We start from the raw sequence: 14,907 nt of genomic DNA, 5'->3' as shown, positions 1-14,907 counted from the left end.
GGGAAAATATCCCCGTAGGACAGTTCTTTAGGGTAAGAAGACTCTGTTCTGATGTATCGTCCTTTAAGACTCATGCCCAAGATTTACAAGAAAGATTTAGTGCAAGGGGTTATCCCACACGTATAGTGAAGCAAGCTTATAAAAGAGCTCGATATATTAATAGAGATTTATTGTTACATCTGAAGCCAAAACAGAATGCACCAGCTTTAGTGTGTGTTTTACCTTATTCAAATCGAGTCGGGGACCTCATAGAGGTTGTTAAAAATCATTGGCATCTTGTGAGTGGCTTTATGGGTATGCAGGATCCCCCTATGTTCTCTTTTAGGAGATCTAGAAATTTGAGGGATATTTTAGTTCACTCAGATTTGGGAGGTAGTGAACACTGGAAAGATACAGCTGGTGGGCATTACCCTTGCACTAAGTGTAGTGTGTGCAAACTGTGTTTATCAATGAAAGATTTTTCACATCCTGTTTCCGGGAAAAAAATTTTCTTAAAGCATTTTACAACATGTCAAACAAGTTCAGTGGTGTACGTTGTACAATGCCCATGTGGGCTACTATATGTAGGAAAAACATCGAGGATGGTGAGACTTCGAATCCTAGAGCATTGTAGCAGAATTAGAAATGTGGTGGAGACAGCTCCCCTAGTGAAACATTGGCGTGAGTACAATCATAAGGTAGAAGAACTCCATTTTTTTGTACTTCAGAAGGTTTCTGCTAGACGGGGAGGTAATATAAATAAAATATTACTGCAGAAGGAACAGCGATGGATTTTCAATTTACAGACTTTGTGGCCAAAAGGATTGAATGATAAGATCGAGTGGGTAACATGTTTTTAGAACTTGTACTCTGGCTGCAAAGTTTTTTCATTTGTTTTCTTCGGTGATTGGTTTGAATCTGGCGTGCTTGGGAGTGGCAACTGTTTGGTTTAGTGGCATTGCAAATTGGTTTAGACATTATATGCTTTAAGGGGCGGGGATAGTTTTGAGTTGAGCTCTGATTGGGGCAGTGTGGTTTAAAAGGATGGAAGAGAAGAGTTTGATTCACTTCCGTTTTTTCACTCGATGGAGGCGTCTCTTTGAAATAAGGTGAAGGTGGTTTTTCTGCCTAAGATAAGAAAGGTAAGAATCCTTGGTTGTCTTGCACACTGGTGAACTCTTAAGGGAATGATTTTCCATTTGAAGTCATTTTGATCTGTTTTCTCCTAGTTTGAATACTTTTGAGAGATGTGTTTAGAGCATTTGAACAATTGAAATGCTTTGAAACAAGAGTTGGGGATGTGCTGATTTGTGCGTCTGGGCAAGCCTTTTGGGACGTGCAGGTATGGGAGTTTTTTTGAAGAACTTTATAAAGAATCAAGTTTACATACAAAATGTATTAATTGAATATTCAAAAACTTTTTTGTATGAATGTTTTTAGAAGACCCTATGGATAGATGTTGTACATGAGCAGTGGGAGATTGTTTGAAAGAACTCTCCTGAAGAAGCCTGAGGAAAGGCGAAACATGTAGAGAGAATAAAAGGAGAATAAAAGGATTGACGTTCTTGTAACGCAAGAATTAAAGTGCAATATAACTCTTTCTGCTTACGAAGTGAAATGTATTAACATCTGATGATATGCTATGTGAAGATTTATATTTAATGTTTATATTTGAATGTTTAGAAAATTGGAAATGATTTTTATGAGAAGTTGAATGTAGAATGTATGAGTATATGTGGAGTATGGGTGGTGTGTGAATTTTGTCTATTGTTTTTATAAAGATATTATATCTATTGTGTGGGGTATTATGGATTAATTGTGAATATTTTTCGTGAATTTTTCACCAATAAAGATTATTGAATTGGATTGATGTCACAATATATGTATTAGCTGTAATTGGTTTGTGATATATGAATAATTAGCCAGGATTGGGTATTCTGTCATATTACAGGGCAAAGGTAGCGCCGGCGCCATTTTGGTTCCTGTCCCCCGACGTCACGAGCGTAGGAGATCGCTCCCGGACCCCCGCTGGACCCCCAGGGACTTTTGGCCAGCTTGGGGGGCCTCCTGACCCCCACAAGACTGGCCAAAAGTCCAGCGGGGGTCCGGGAACGACCTCCTGCACTCGAATCGTGTTGCCATACGGCCGGCGCCATTTTGCCGTATGGCAATTTGGCCGGCGCCCAAGCTGGCCATATTGCCCCCATATTGCCCCCATATTGCCCCCATATCGCCCAAGCTGGCCGGCCCCCAAGCTGGCCAAAAGTCCCTGGGGGTCCAGCGGGGGTCCGGGAGCGATCTCCTACGCTCGTGATGTCGGGGGATAGGAACCAAAATGGCGCCGGCACTACCTTTGCCCTGTCATATGACAGGGCAAAGGTAGCCATATGACAGGGCAAAGGTATGCCATTTTTCTATCAACGCACCCGTGGCCCGAGAGTGGAAGATCACAACGGGACCCCCCCACTGAACCCCAGGTAATTTAAGACATTTGGGGGGGGGGGGGTTCGGGAGGGTGGGGGATTTATTTTAAAGGGTCGGGGTGGGTTTTAGGGATGTTTTAGTGTGCCGGTTTTCCTGCCCTCCCCGATTTATGATTTACACGATATTTAAAAAAACAAAACTGCGGCGATTCGATTCCCTCCCCCCCCAGCCGAAATTGATCGTTAAGATGATCGATCACACGATACACATCTCTAATGGTTACATGAAATAGACTTAGTTTTTGGGTACTTGCCAGGTTCTTATGGCCTGGATTGGCCACTGTTGGAAACAGGATGCTGGGTTTGATGGACCCTTGGTCTGGCCCAGTGTGGCATTTTCTTATGTTCTTATGTTCTTAATAGAAAATTATCAATTGTTACATATATTTTTTGGACATTGGTTGTGCAACTGAATATGAACCACCATATTTACATGCACTGCTGTGTTGTAAGTCAGAAATCCCTGTAAAAAAACAAAAATGAAATTTGGAACCCATATGGCATTGTACATATTATAAAACATGCTGAGTGTGGACGTTGCCCTCAGAAAGTCATAAGTAAACTGAATTGCAATTATAATATTATATTAACTATGAAAACCAAGAAGTTAAAAATGATTACGGCAGACACAGAGAATGGTGGTAAAGAGCTGCTAAGGTGTAATGGGTAGAAAAAATTAGAGACTGTTTTGGAGAGTGGGGGGACAGCAGGGTTGATAGGATGAGTAGGAGCATGGATGGTTAGGGGAAGATGATGTTGCTTTGGGCAATGTGAATTAATGGGCTAATCTTCCCCTGGTACTAGAGTACCAGCACAAAAGAGTCTCAATTTGGGCTGATCAATTAGTCTTCTCTGTAAATGTTTATATTGTATTTATGTTTTTTAGTTTCTGTTGGTTTTATGTGATTAAGATCATTATTTTGTGATCTCCACTAGATAATTTCATAGGAATACAAGAATAAACAAACAACCGAAAGAAAGAAATAACAGTAGTCTAGTGGTTAGAGCAGCAGTCTACAAGCAAGAAGACTAGGGTTTAAGTTCCACTGTCACTCCTTGTGACCTTAGGAATGTGATTTTACCCTCCATTGCCTCAGGTACAAGCTTAGGTGTTTTCGCGTGCATTCTTTTTGCAAATAATGTTTTGGGCATTTTAAGCTAGGGGCCTATCAAGCTAGGTTGAGAGAACATTGTACAAATCTCATCTTTGTGTGAGTTTCCTCACTCTGAAGGTCATCAGATCCTCACAAATGTGCCCTGTTCTGTTCGTACATCACACTCTGCATGTCAAAGTGTCCCCTAACTCCTACACTACCTAAACCTCACCTTGAGTTACTAGGTGGGCCTCCTATAGAGGTATAAATATCTAACTACTAGAAGGGCCTTATAGTTAGTCTCTCTCTCTCTCTCTCTCTCTCTCTCTCTCTCTCTCTCTCTCTCTCTCTCTCTCTCTCTCTCTTTCTCTCTCTCTCTCTCTCTCTCTCTCTCTCTCTCTCTCTCTCACATTGAAGGTAGGAATTACAACAATTGTGGTATTACCGCAAAGTGTGAAAAAGTTATTGCACTCTGTGGTAATACCTATGTGAAGCATTAAGATTAAATATTGCGATAAATAGGTTATTACCATAAAACAGCTTCTCTTCCTATTGCATGCAATAGTTTGATGAATCTAGCCCTTAGATTGTAAGCCCTACTTTACAATCTGTTCTTACACCTGTCCCCAGAATGCTTAAACTCTGTCATGGTGCTGGTATCTACCAGCTCTGCTGATAGGTAATATGGGTAGCCAGGACTAACTCTGCACCTACCCTCTCACAATTTTCTGTAATAATACACACAGCGCAATTGGGAATCAAACAGGCTGCAGCTTTATTAAACAACAAATCAGGTGCCCAAGCTCAAGTAAACTTAAATATACATAGGCTTTGTCATGCACCCACCAGCAAGGTGCACATGTCCAGGCCCGTCAGCCTTGTACCAATAACATTTTCCATATTCACCCACAACCCCCGCCACCAGCCAGCAAGCAGCATCATGCAGAACAACTGCACCCAATTGTCCTGCCCGCAGTTCGGACCTAACACCTGTCAATTCATCATACTGTACAAGACCACACTGAATCCTGATTGGCTAACCCGCCCCCCCCCCCCACCCCTCCAAAGCTGCGACAACACAGCCCTGAACAAACTCAACCCCAAATATAAACAATACAGATGAGGGTAGGTGGGATGGTAGTGGCTTCAGGGAGCAACAGCAGGCGAGTGAAGCCAACAGTTACTCCCTCAGCAATTCCCCCCAAATAACTCCTCCCAGCTGGGCAGCCCAGAATCGAGGCGTCTCTCTCCCCTGAGGTTTGGATTCAAACCTCGCTGTGCCTGCCAGCCAATGGGCTGGCGCACTGGGTGCTGAAGCTCCTCCTTCAGTGCCCAGTAGCCCACCTTTCCCTTCTTGGGTGCCGGCACAAATCATGCCTGGCACCCATATTACTCCGGGCATCCCAATATCCTATTGGGGTGCCCTACTCTTATTCCAGGTATCTCCCATTCTTTCAGTTAAGTAGTGTGTTTTCTGAACAGTATTCCCTCCAGCTGCACAAGGATCAGCCCTATTAGCAACCTTTATTAACATCTACATAGCAACAATGTGTAAAGCGCTGTTTGGATTAGGAGTTGGTTATTGGTTATATGGCAAAGTTTTATAGTTTTTTGTCTTCTTTTTTTTTTTTTTTAGTTCAATCTTTTTATTAACAAGAAAAATAAAAAACAAAACATCAGACTGGAAACACAACAAAAGTTCAGGAGAATATTCCAGGTTATTACAGAAAACTTAAATAACCTGAGTTGTATAATAGCAGTATTGTGTGTATATAATACAAGAATAAATTATTGTATACCTAAGAAAACCCCAACAGCATGCCAGATGGATGGCACTCAATCCTGCCAGCAATCTTCCCATGTGCAACACATTCAAATTTATACATCATACACACAGTATTCCATCAAAAATTCACATTTAAAAAATTATAGCTTTTCCAATTACTAAGAATAACCTGTATAGCAGCAGCCTGCAGAACATGCTACCCATAAACACAGACACATTTTAGATCTTATTTTCTCCTCAGTTGGTTTCTTATTGCTAGAAAATTCTATAAATGTAATTCTGTTTACTTGGACTGACTATTCTATAGTACTCATTTCTTTTAATTATAGATTAATAGTGTTAGGCCACCTAAGATTAAAATTCTAGTAAGAAGAACAAGTAACCTGGATTTGGACACATTTGCTCAAAACAGTGTTTTACCAACACATTTTGATGAACTAGCCCTGGAAGAGAAAATATCTTCCTCAATACAGAACTGAGAAATGCTTTTATAAAGTTGCTGTTCTCTCAAAAAATCCAGGGCAGCTCCTGGTTTCATGCAGGTCTCCATATTCTCAAACAGCGGACCAGACAGTTAGAAAGCCAATGGCTTTAAAAAACAAGTCTGCTATTAGTGAATTAGCACTTAAAAATAGCACTGAACAATTAAACTCTGGAATTTGTTGCCAGAGGATGTGGTTAGTGCAGTTAGTATAGCTGTGTTTAGAAAAGGATTGGATAAGTTCTTGGAGGAGAAGTCCATTACCTGCTATTAATTAAGTTGACTTAGAAAATAACCTCTGCTATTACTAGCAACGGTAACATGAAATAGACTGTGGGGCAGATTTTAAAACCTACGCGCAGGTGCAGATTTGTTCGCACGAACAAATCTATGCCCGATTTTATAACATGCGCGCGCAGCCACGCACATGTTATAAAATCCAGGGTCAGCGCACGCAAGGGGGTGCACAATTGTGCAACTTGCATGCGCCGAGCCACGCAGCCTGCCTCCATTCCCTCCCGCCCCCCCCCCCCGCACCTTCACCTCCCTTCCCCTCCCTAACCCACCCCCCAGCCCTACCTTGAACCCCCCCTTACCTTTGTTGAAGAAGTTACATGCACCAGCCGACAGCCGGCCCACGATCCCAGGCACAGTGGCAAATGGCCGCTGTGCCTGGAGGCTCAGGCCACACCCCGCCCGGCCCCCGGACTGCCCACACCCCACCCCTTTTTGCAAGCCAGGGGACATACGCACCTCCCGGGTCTTGTGCGTGCCGCTGAGCCTATGCAAGATAGGCTCGGTGCGCGCAGGGGGAGGCAGGGGGAGGTTTTCAAGGGTTGCACGTGTATTACGCATGCAACCCTTTGAAATCTACCCCTTAGTTTTTGGGTACTTGCCAGGTTCTTATGGCCTGGATTGGCCATTGTTGGAAACAGGATGCTGGGCTTGATGGACCCTTGGTCTGACCCAGTATGGCATGTTCTTATGTTCTTATTTATTTATTTATTTATTTATTTATTTAAGGGTTTTTATATACCACAGTACGTAAAGAAATACATCACCGCGGTTTACATTTAACAATAACTTAGCAACAAGCTTTACATTGACATTATTAATAGGTATTAAATAAAATAAATTCCATATAACAGTTTTGATGGAAAACAGACTGTACAGATTGTGGACCATCCAATAATGTATAACATACAATTAAAAAATTGATGTAACTATTAAACCTTTACAAACCAACACAATAACTAAAAGTATCTAAAACAATACCGGTTCTGAGAGTGGGTACAATTTCTATATTGCACCGAAGACATTTCTGTTATTTCAAGCTAATTAATATCATGATGGGGATGGGAGGGTGGGGATGGATGGATGGGTGGAAGGGGATGGATGGGTGGGCAGGTAAGGTGAAGAAGGAGATTGAGGAGGGAAAGAGGGTAGGGTGGGAAACGGAGCATGGGGAGAGAGGGTAGCAAATTGAATGGCATTTCAGTTAAAAGGAGATCATTGTGTGAATGCTAGTTCAAATAACCACGTTTTGAGTCCTTGTTTGAATTTCTTATGGCAGGGTTCCAGACGTAGGTCAGTGGGCATCTTGTTCCATAAGTTGCTTCCCGCAATGGAGATTGCACAGTCTCTTGTGGTCACGTGTTTGATTTTTTTTGTTGGGGGGGGCTGCCAATTTGGCTTGATGGATATGTCTTATGGGTCTCTTGGAGGTATGGAATACAAACTGCTCCGAGAACCATTGCATCTCTTGGTTATAGATCGACTTATGTATGAGGGTGAGAACTTTAAAGGTAATTCTAGAAGCTACTGGGAGCCAATGCAAGAACATGAGAGCAGGTGTTATGTGATCATGGAGAAGGGTATTGGTGATTAGTCGAGCTGCTGCATTCTGTAACATCTGTAAAGGTTGAATTGAGTTTTTAGGGAGACCTAAGAGCATTGCGTTACAGTAGTCAATTTTTGGTAGTATGGTAGCTTGCAATACCGTCCGGAAATCTTGTGGATGTAGAAGAGGTTTAATTCTTTTTAGTGTGTGAAGTTTGAAAAAAACATTTTTTATTGTAGCTGAGATGAATTTCTTTAAAGTGAAATGGTTGTCAATGACGCCAAGACTGCGGACTTGCTGTAGTAGGGGCAGAACTGACGTAGAATGGTGAGATGTGTTGGAGGGGAAGTTATTGTGTGGCGTGATGATGATGAGTTCAGTTTTGGTGGTGTTTATAGCTAAGAAGTTTTCTGTGAGAAGCTTTTTTATTTCAGCCAGCGCTGATTCCCAGGTTTTCAGAGCATTAGAGAGGGAATCATTAATAGGGATAAGAATCTGTACGTCGTCAGCATATATGAAGTGATGGAGTTTTAGTTTTGCTAGGAGACGACAGAGAGGTGCTAAGTAAATGTTAAACAGTGTTGATGATAGCGAAGAGCCTTGTGGTACACCTTGTAGCAGATTTCTTGGTTTCGATATTATGTTCTTATCTGTTGGGGAAAAAAAACAAAAACCCTTTTATTTAAATCAAACTCTACAAAAAGCACAGGGATAGATATTCAAAGCTGACGATGTAAGTAACTTAGCCGGTTGGAACTTATCCGGCTAAGTTATGATATATATTTACCAGTACGGCGAAGCTGCTGAATATACGCATATATGTACATACACAATTTGCTGGATAAATCTACTTGGTTAAGTTTAGACCTGCTCTACAGTGCATCTAAACATACATGTATACTTATGCGGCTAACTCGCTCCACACCTGATCTTCCCAGTACATGCCCACTTTGTGTACGTGTAACTTTTAGCTGTATAAGGGACTCATAGGGCTAAGTGGCAATGGCTGAAAGTAGGAACATATTCATTAGCTGCTACTTAGTCGTGTAAGTCCCATTTATCTGGCTAAATAGTTCTGAAAGTGCTCTGAATATTGAGCCCCACAACTTTCTGGTTCTCAGACATCAGCTGCTTCTTACATCAAACTGACAGCTGAAGAACTGCTTTGACTTTTATGTATAAAGTGATGCAAAATACAAGCAGATTTTACCACAACTGCTTGTCAAACTATTGAACCTTTTGTACCATTTGATTCTAGCTGTTCTATAATCCCACCCAGTAAGCTATCAGTTTTTAACAACATTTCTCCTATCAACTTATCATTATTTTTGAAGCAGATGAAACCTCTTCCTTTCCTTCTCAAAACCCCACAATTAAATCTCACTGTGCTTGCCAAAAATGTCCTGGGGACCCCACAGCCAACTAGGTTTTCAGGATATCCTCAATGAATATGCATGACATAAATTTGCATATCATGGACACTCAGTATATGCTAATTCATTTCATGCATATTCATTGTGGATATCCTCTATTTTGAAGAAGACTCTGTCAAATCCTATTATTCCCATAAAAACTGCATACCCATTTCTTATTTTTTATTTTTTACAAAAATGATTGAGAAAACAGTTTTTATCCACCTTTCTTCTTGTCTTGACAAAATGTTTGTTTTACATCCCAGACCAGTCAGGATATCGCAAAGGTTACAGTACAGAAACAGCATTATTAGCACTTCTTTCATAAATCAGTTTAAGCCTGGACCAGGGGAAAGAAGTGGTTGTAGTCTGCTTAGCTATGACGTCTTTGACACCATTGACTACCACTTTTTTTTTTAATATCACGATTGTCAGACATTGGTGTTTGTGATACTGCTTTAAACTGGTTCGTATCATCTTTAACTGACAGATCTTTATATGTTGGAATTGGATTGGAATTCTACAGTGTCTCAACCCCACCCACTGATGTGTGGTGGTCCACAAGGTTCTTTGTTGTCACTTATTCCATTTTAATCTATGCATTTCAATGCTAGCAAATGTCATCCAGAGTTTAGGTTTCAGTTCATATTTCTATGCAGATGATATTCAAATCGTAGCTAGCAATGATCCAAAATGTCCACTACATACTAACAAGCCAATGCAATAGTCTTGGTTTTAAGAAACTGTGTGCTGGTTTTCAGCGCATATTTTTAATGCCCATATTAATACTTTTTTTTAACTCCCATTGCAGTAAGCTAATGATATGCAAATTCATCAGGAGTTAAAAAAGTGCATTTAGAATAAAATATATGTTTGGCCTTGAAGTCCAATGCACATTTTAACTCAGTAAGGAGGGAGACATCGCTGACAGGTAATGTGACACACTTAGCCAGATAATTAAGTCAGTTCTTATCCGGCTACCTGGTGTGAGTGACTGCTATTTAGCCAGATAAGTAATTACTTTGACTCCCCTCCAAGAGAGATCTGTCTTGAGCATACAAGAGAAATTTGTTTTTTCCCATCTGGCTCCAAATCTGTGGAATACCTTGCCGTTGTTTTTATTCACTGAGAAAGAATTTAGTATTTTCAGGAAGGACCTTAAAACCTGGTTTTTAATGATCATATTTGAAACCTGATTAAGTTTAATCTTCTGTTCCCCTCTGTTTTGTTTTGTTTTACTATTCCTATTGTTAATCCATTATTTTATTGGTTTTTATTCTTTCTATTTTATTGTTATCTGCTATACTTGTTGCAACTGATTTATTGAACATTGTTTTATTTGGAATATTTTGTTTTGTTCATTTTGACTTTTATTGTACATCAGTTAGACTCATACTCATTCTGCCTTTTAGTTGATTTTATTGTATATTGGTTTATTTGATTGCTTTTTCATTTGATTTTTTATTGTACATCACCTTGATTTACTATAAAAAAGGCATGTCATCAAATTGAATAAACTAAACTATATTCACAGACCAATTTTTAAAATATTTACGTCCATAAATCTTTGGTTCTGCAGCAACTGGACAATTTCATCCAAGAGAATCAAATCTGGATCAAATTTTATTTGGATTCAGAAAGTCCTTAAATACTGAGGTGCTGTTATTATCAAGTATCAACATGTTCAGGCAGGGTTGGTCAGAGTTTTCTGTAGGTTTTTTTGGGCATTTTGGCAGCTTTCAATAATATTAACCACACATTTTTTTATGTTGCCTGAGAGAATGTTGCATTGATGGATCAGTCTTTGATTGGTTTTCTTCTTATCTGTCAAATAGATCTCACAGAGTTACTCTGTCCGCTAATCATTCCTAATGACAACTGCTGAAGATGGGTGTCCCACAGGGCTTGGCCTTATCTGCCATTCTAATATCTTCATGGCTCTTTTATGTAAGTTTCTGGCTGAACTCTGTATAGAATACCATCTTTACACTGATGATATCCAATTCCTTGTACAGGTATCATCTACTTGGTCTGAGACTTTTGAAATGGTCTTCATTTGCTTGTTAGCTATGAAACACTGGCTAACTCGTAATGTGCTAGCATTAAATTTGAAAAAAGCAGAAGCTATGCTTTTATAGAGAGCAGACAAGCTGAGTGTATCATTATCTTTTGTGTTTGAGAATGTAATGATTCCCCATTGTGACAAAGGTAAAGAGTTTAAGTCATGCTTGACCCAAATTTACAGATGACCGACCAAATTAAGACCTTGATGAAATCTGGAAATTATAAACTGTGACTATTAAGATCATTAAAGACTGCTGAGTGACCATAATTTTGGCTCCATAGTACAAACAATCGGGCCGATACAGTACAGTGCGCTCCGACGGAGCACACTGTTAACCCGCCATTTGACGCGTGTTTTCGATGCGCTAGCGTTACCCCTTATTCAGTAAGGGGCCGAAAACAGGCGTCCAACCCCCAAACCTAATAGCGCCCGCAACATGCAAATGCATGTTGATTGCCCTATTAGGTATTCCCGCGCGATTCAGAAAACAAAATGTGCAGCCAAGCCACACATTTTTGCTTTCAGAAATTAGCGCCTACCCAAAGGTAAGCGCTAATTTCTTCGGGCACTGGGAAAGTGCACAGAAAAGCAGTAAAAACTGCTTTTCTGTGCACCCTCCGACTTAATATCATGGCGATATTAAGTCGGATGTTCTGAAAGTTTCCAAAAGTAAAAAAAATATTTAAAAAAAAATGTTGAAGTTGGCCCACGGCTGTCGGGTCGAAAACCAGATGCTCAATTTTGCCGGCGTCCACTTTCCGAGCCCGTGGCTGTCAGCGGGCTTGAGAACCGACGCCGGCAAAATTAAGCATCGGCTGTCAAACCCGCTGACATCCACCACTCCAGTCCAAAAGGAGGCGTAGGGATGTGCTAGTGTCCCTAGCGCTTCCTTTTGCCTGTTTTTACCACCGGGCCTCATTTGAATAGAGAATTGCACGCACAGGAGAGTGGCCTGTGCGTGCGCCAGGAGAGCGGGCATTCGCCCGCTCTCCCGTGGACTTTACTGTATCGGCCCAAAAGTTACTATCTAGTTTGGACTATTGTAATGCACTATTCATTGGGCTGCTGGAAATCTCTCTACAAGCTTTACAGGTACTTCAGAACTCAACCATTCAGCTGACATTCAGATGTAGAAAAAAAGTCCATATGTCTCCAGTGTTAAAGGATTTACACTGCCTGCCTGTAGAGCAGATGATTTAGTTCATAGTTGTTTTACTAATGCTTATAATGATGAGGACTGATTTCCTGCCTTGGATAAACTGAATATTAAACATCTATAGGCTATTATTTGTATTGAGGTCATCACCAAGAAATTATTTTGGTGTCCTGTCAGTTTAGGTTGTATGCCTGACTCACTAGAAAGGATGTTTCAGTGGCTGGCCCTAACTTAGGGGGGTATTTTCTAAAGCTTTATCGTCAGCAGTAGTGCACCGAATAGCGGCACCTTTCATGGTGGCGCTATTCGGTGCAAATGCCGGCAGCCCGCGCACCGCCGTGGTGCAAAGGCTGCGAGCTTTCGCAGGCCTGGTCCGCCTTCACCCCTCATCCCCCATTTTCGCCTTAGAGAGGAAGCCAGATGTGTGTGTTGCTGTTTGTTCCACTGATTTATCATTTTTGTATTAGTTTTGTTTTTAATTTCATGTATGATAGCTTTCTAAGCTGCCTAAGCTGTCATAGGCAATCTATGAATACTCAAAATAAATAAAATAAATAAGTAGCTTGGACTTGTGTACATGCTATTTTATAAACATCAAATGTATGTGCTAAGTTTGTCGCATGTCCACATTTATGTATGAAAAAACGGACAGTCTAGAGCAGTGGTTCTCAACCCTGTCCTGGGGACCCTCCCCAGCCAGTCGGGTTTTCAGGATATCCACAATGAATATGCATGAGAGAAAATTTGCATACACTGCAGCAAATTTTCTCTCATGCATATTCATTGTGGATATCCTGAAAACCCGACTGGCTGGGGGGGTCCCCAGGACAGGGTTGAGAACCACTGGTCTAGAGGCTTTCCAGGGTGAGGCCAAGAGGTACGCACGCATATTCCTATTTTATAAGTGACTTTACTTGTGTACATTTGGCAACTTTTTTCACCTAATATCATACCTGCTAAATGTCTTGCACAATTGATATTAGACTGGCCTATTGTCTACCATTGATTGCACTGGAGATCAGGGTGACCTGGGGGAGTTCAGAATAAAGAACTAATAGGATCTCAATAATCTGGAGAAGGATTGAGTGAACTGGCAGAGGTTTTAGCAAACTGATGATTTCAATTACGCATGCATGTTTTAAAATAAACCGACTTCCGCACATAAAATAGGATTTCACTTGAGCAAGTCACAATTTTTTTGCACGTAAAATATACCTGTATATCTTTTTAAAATAGGTAGGAAAAGAATGTTTTTCAATGCATTGCAAATATTATAGTAACATAGTAATGATGGCAGAAAAGGAGCAAATGATAGGGATGTGCAGACCAAAAGTTTATGTTCATAAGTCCATAAGTCGAAAGGGGGGGTCAATTTCGGTCAATATGGACATATGTCACTCCGCGACATGTCCACTCCATTCTGGGGGTGTGTCTGCGACATATTGCGGACATACGTCCGCAATATGGACATATGTCACTCCGCGTCACTCCGATGTGACGTCGGCGTCACGTCGGAGTGACGCGGATGTCACGTGATTCCCCGCGCGTCCGCTCCCGGACCCTCGTAGGACCCAAACGGAACTTTTGGCCAGCTTGGGGGGGCCTCCTGACCCCCCTCCTGACCCCCCTCCTGACCCCCCCAAGCTGGCCAAAAGTTCCGTTTGGGTCCAACGAGGGTCCGGGAGCGGACGCACGGGGAATCACGTGACGTCCGCGTCACTCCGACGTGACGCTGACGTCACGTGGTCCACTGCGGTTCCGCTCCCGGACCCCTCATTGGACCCAAACGGAACTTTTGGCCAGCTTGGGGAGTTTTGGTAAGTCTTGGGGGGGGGGGGATTAAGGAGGGTGAGGGGTTTAAATTTTTATTTAGGATCAACAATCGCGATTTCCAACGTATTCAACATAGCTATGTTGAATAAGTTGGAAATCCGATCGTTTTCGCCTCATCACTTTTTTAAGTTAAAAAAAAAAATTACGTTGCGTTTTACATATGCGTTGAAAACGAATGCACACCCCTAGCAAATGATCCATTCAGTCTGTCCAGCAAGCTTCTCATGGTAATATTTACTGCGTTGTGTAGGTCACCCCAGGTTTCTCTTAAGGATAGTACGTGCAGTTACCCCGAATCCTTACAAAAAGGGTAGTTACAATCAAAAAACCAAGCAACTCTCAAACCCATAAAAAATTACTGCTAGCAACATATTTACTGGGTGAGGAGCCTTCCATAAAACTCTGGCAATGCTGACTTGCTTTGCTTTTGGAATTGGCCATAGAAGCAATCCTGTGCTTTTTCTCTTAAGACTGCATATCAGTACCCCAGACTCTAAAGGTCGGGGCCCTTGTTGGTTGCCATCTAAATCTAATTCCCCTTTTTTTCCCTGCATAAGAAACATATGCGCAAATGTTAGGGGGTATGCTTGCACATATTTTATAATCTGTATGTACTTGATCTGCACAGACATATACACGTCTATATGGGACTGCCAGAGTTGTTTGAAAGTTATCCTCTAAGCATGTAAGCATGCTATTTACCTCCTTGAGCTAAACATGCCTCTGGAAATGTCTCCTCAATTGGTGAACAATAGCAGTATCTAGTGATTGAACCTAG

At 41.4% G+C, this 14,907-nt stretch overlaps 1 long non-coding RNA gene across 1 annotated transcript; it reads left to right on the top strand.

Annotated features, from left to right (window-relative positions):
* The first annotated feature begins 789 nt into the window (after positions 1-789).
* On the top strand, positions 790-1,458 carry LOC115080608. Its single transcript, XR_003853606.1, has 3 exons — positions 790-1,121; positions 1,209-1,321; positions 1,420-1,458. It is a non-coding gene; the product is annotated as an uncharacterized LOC115080608 (long non-coding RNA).
* The last annotated feature ends 13,449 nt before the right edge of the window (positions 1,459-14,907 follow it).

This window comes from Rhinatrema bivittatum, chromosome 1 (assembly GCF_901001135.1).
Source record: "Rhinatrema bivittatum chromosome 1, aRhiBiv1.1, whole genome shotgun sequence".
In the NCBI taxonomy this organism is placed as follows: Eukaryota; Metazoa; Chordata; class Amphibia; order Gymnophiona; family Rhinatrematidae; genus Rhinatrema; species Rhinatrema bivittatum.
Note: the sequence above shows the minus strand (reverse complement) of the source record. Positions and strands in the feature narration are given on the sequence as shown.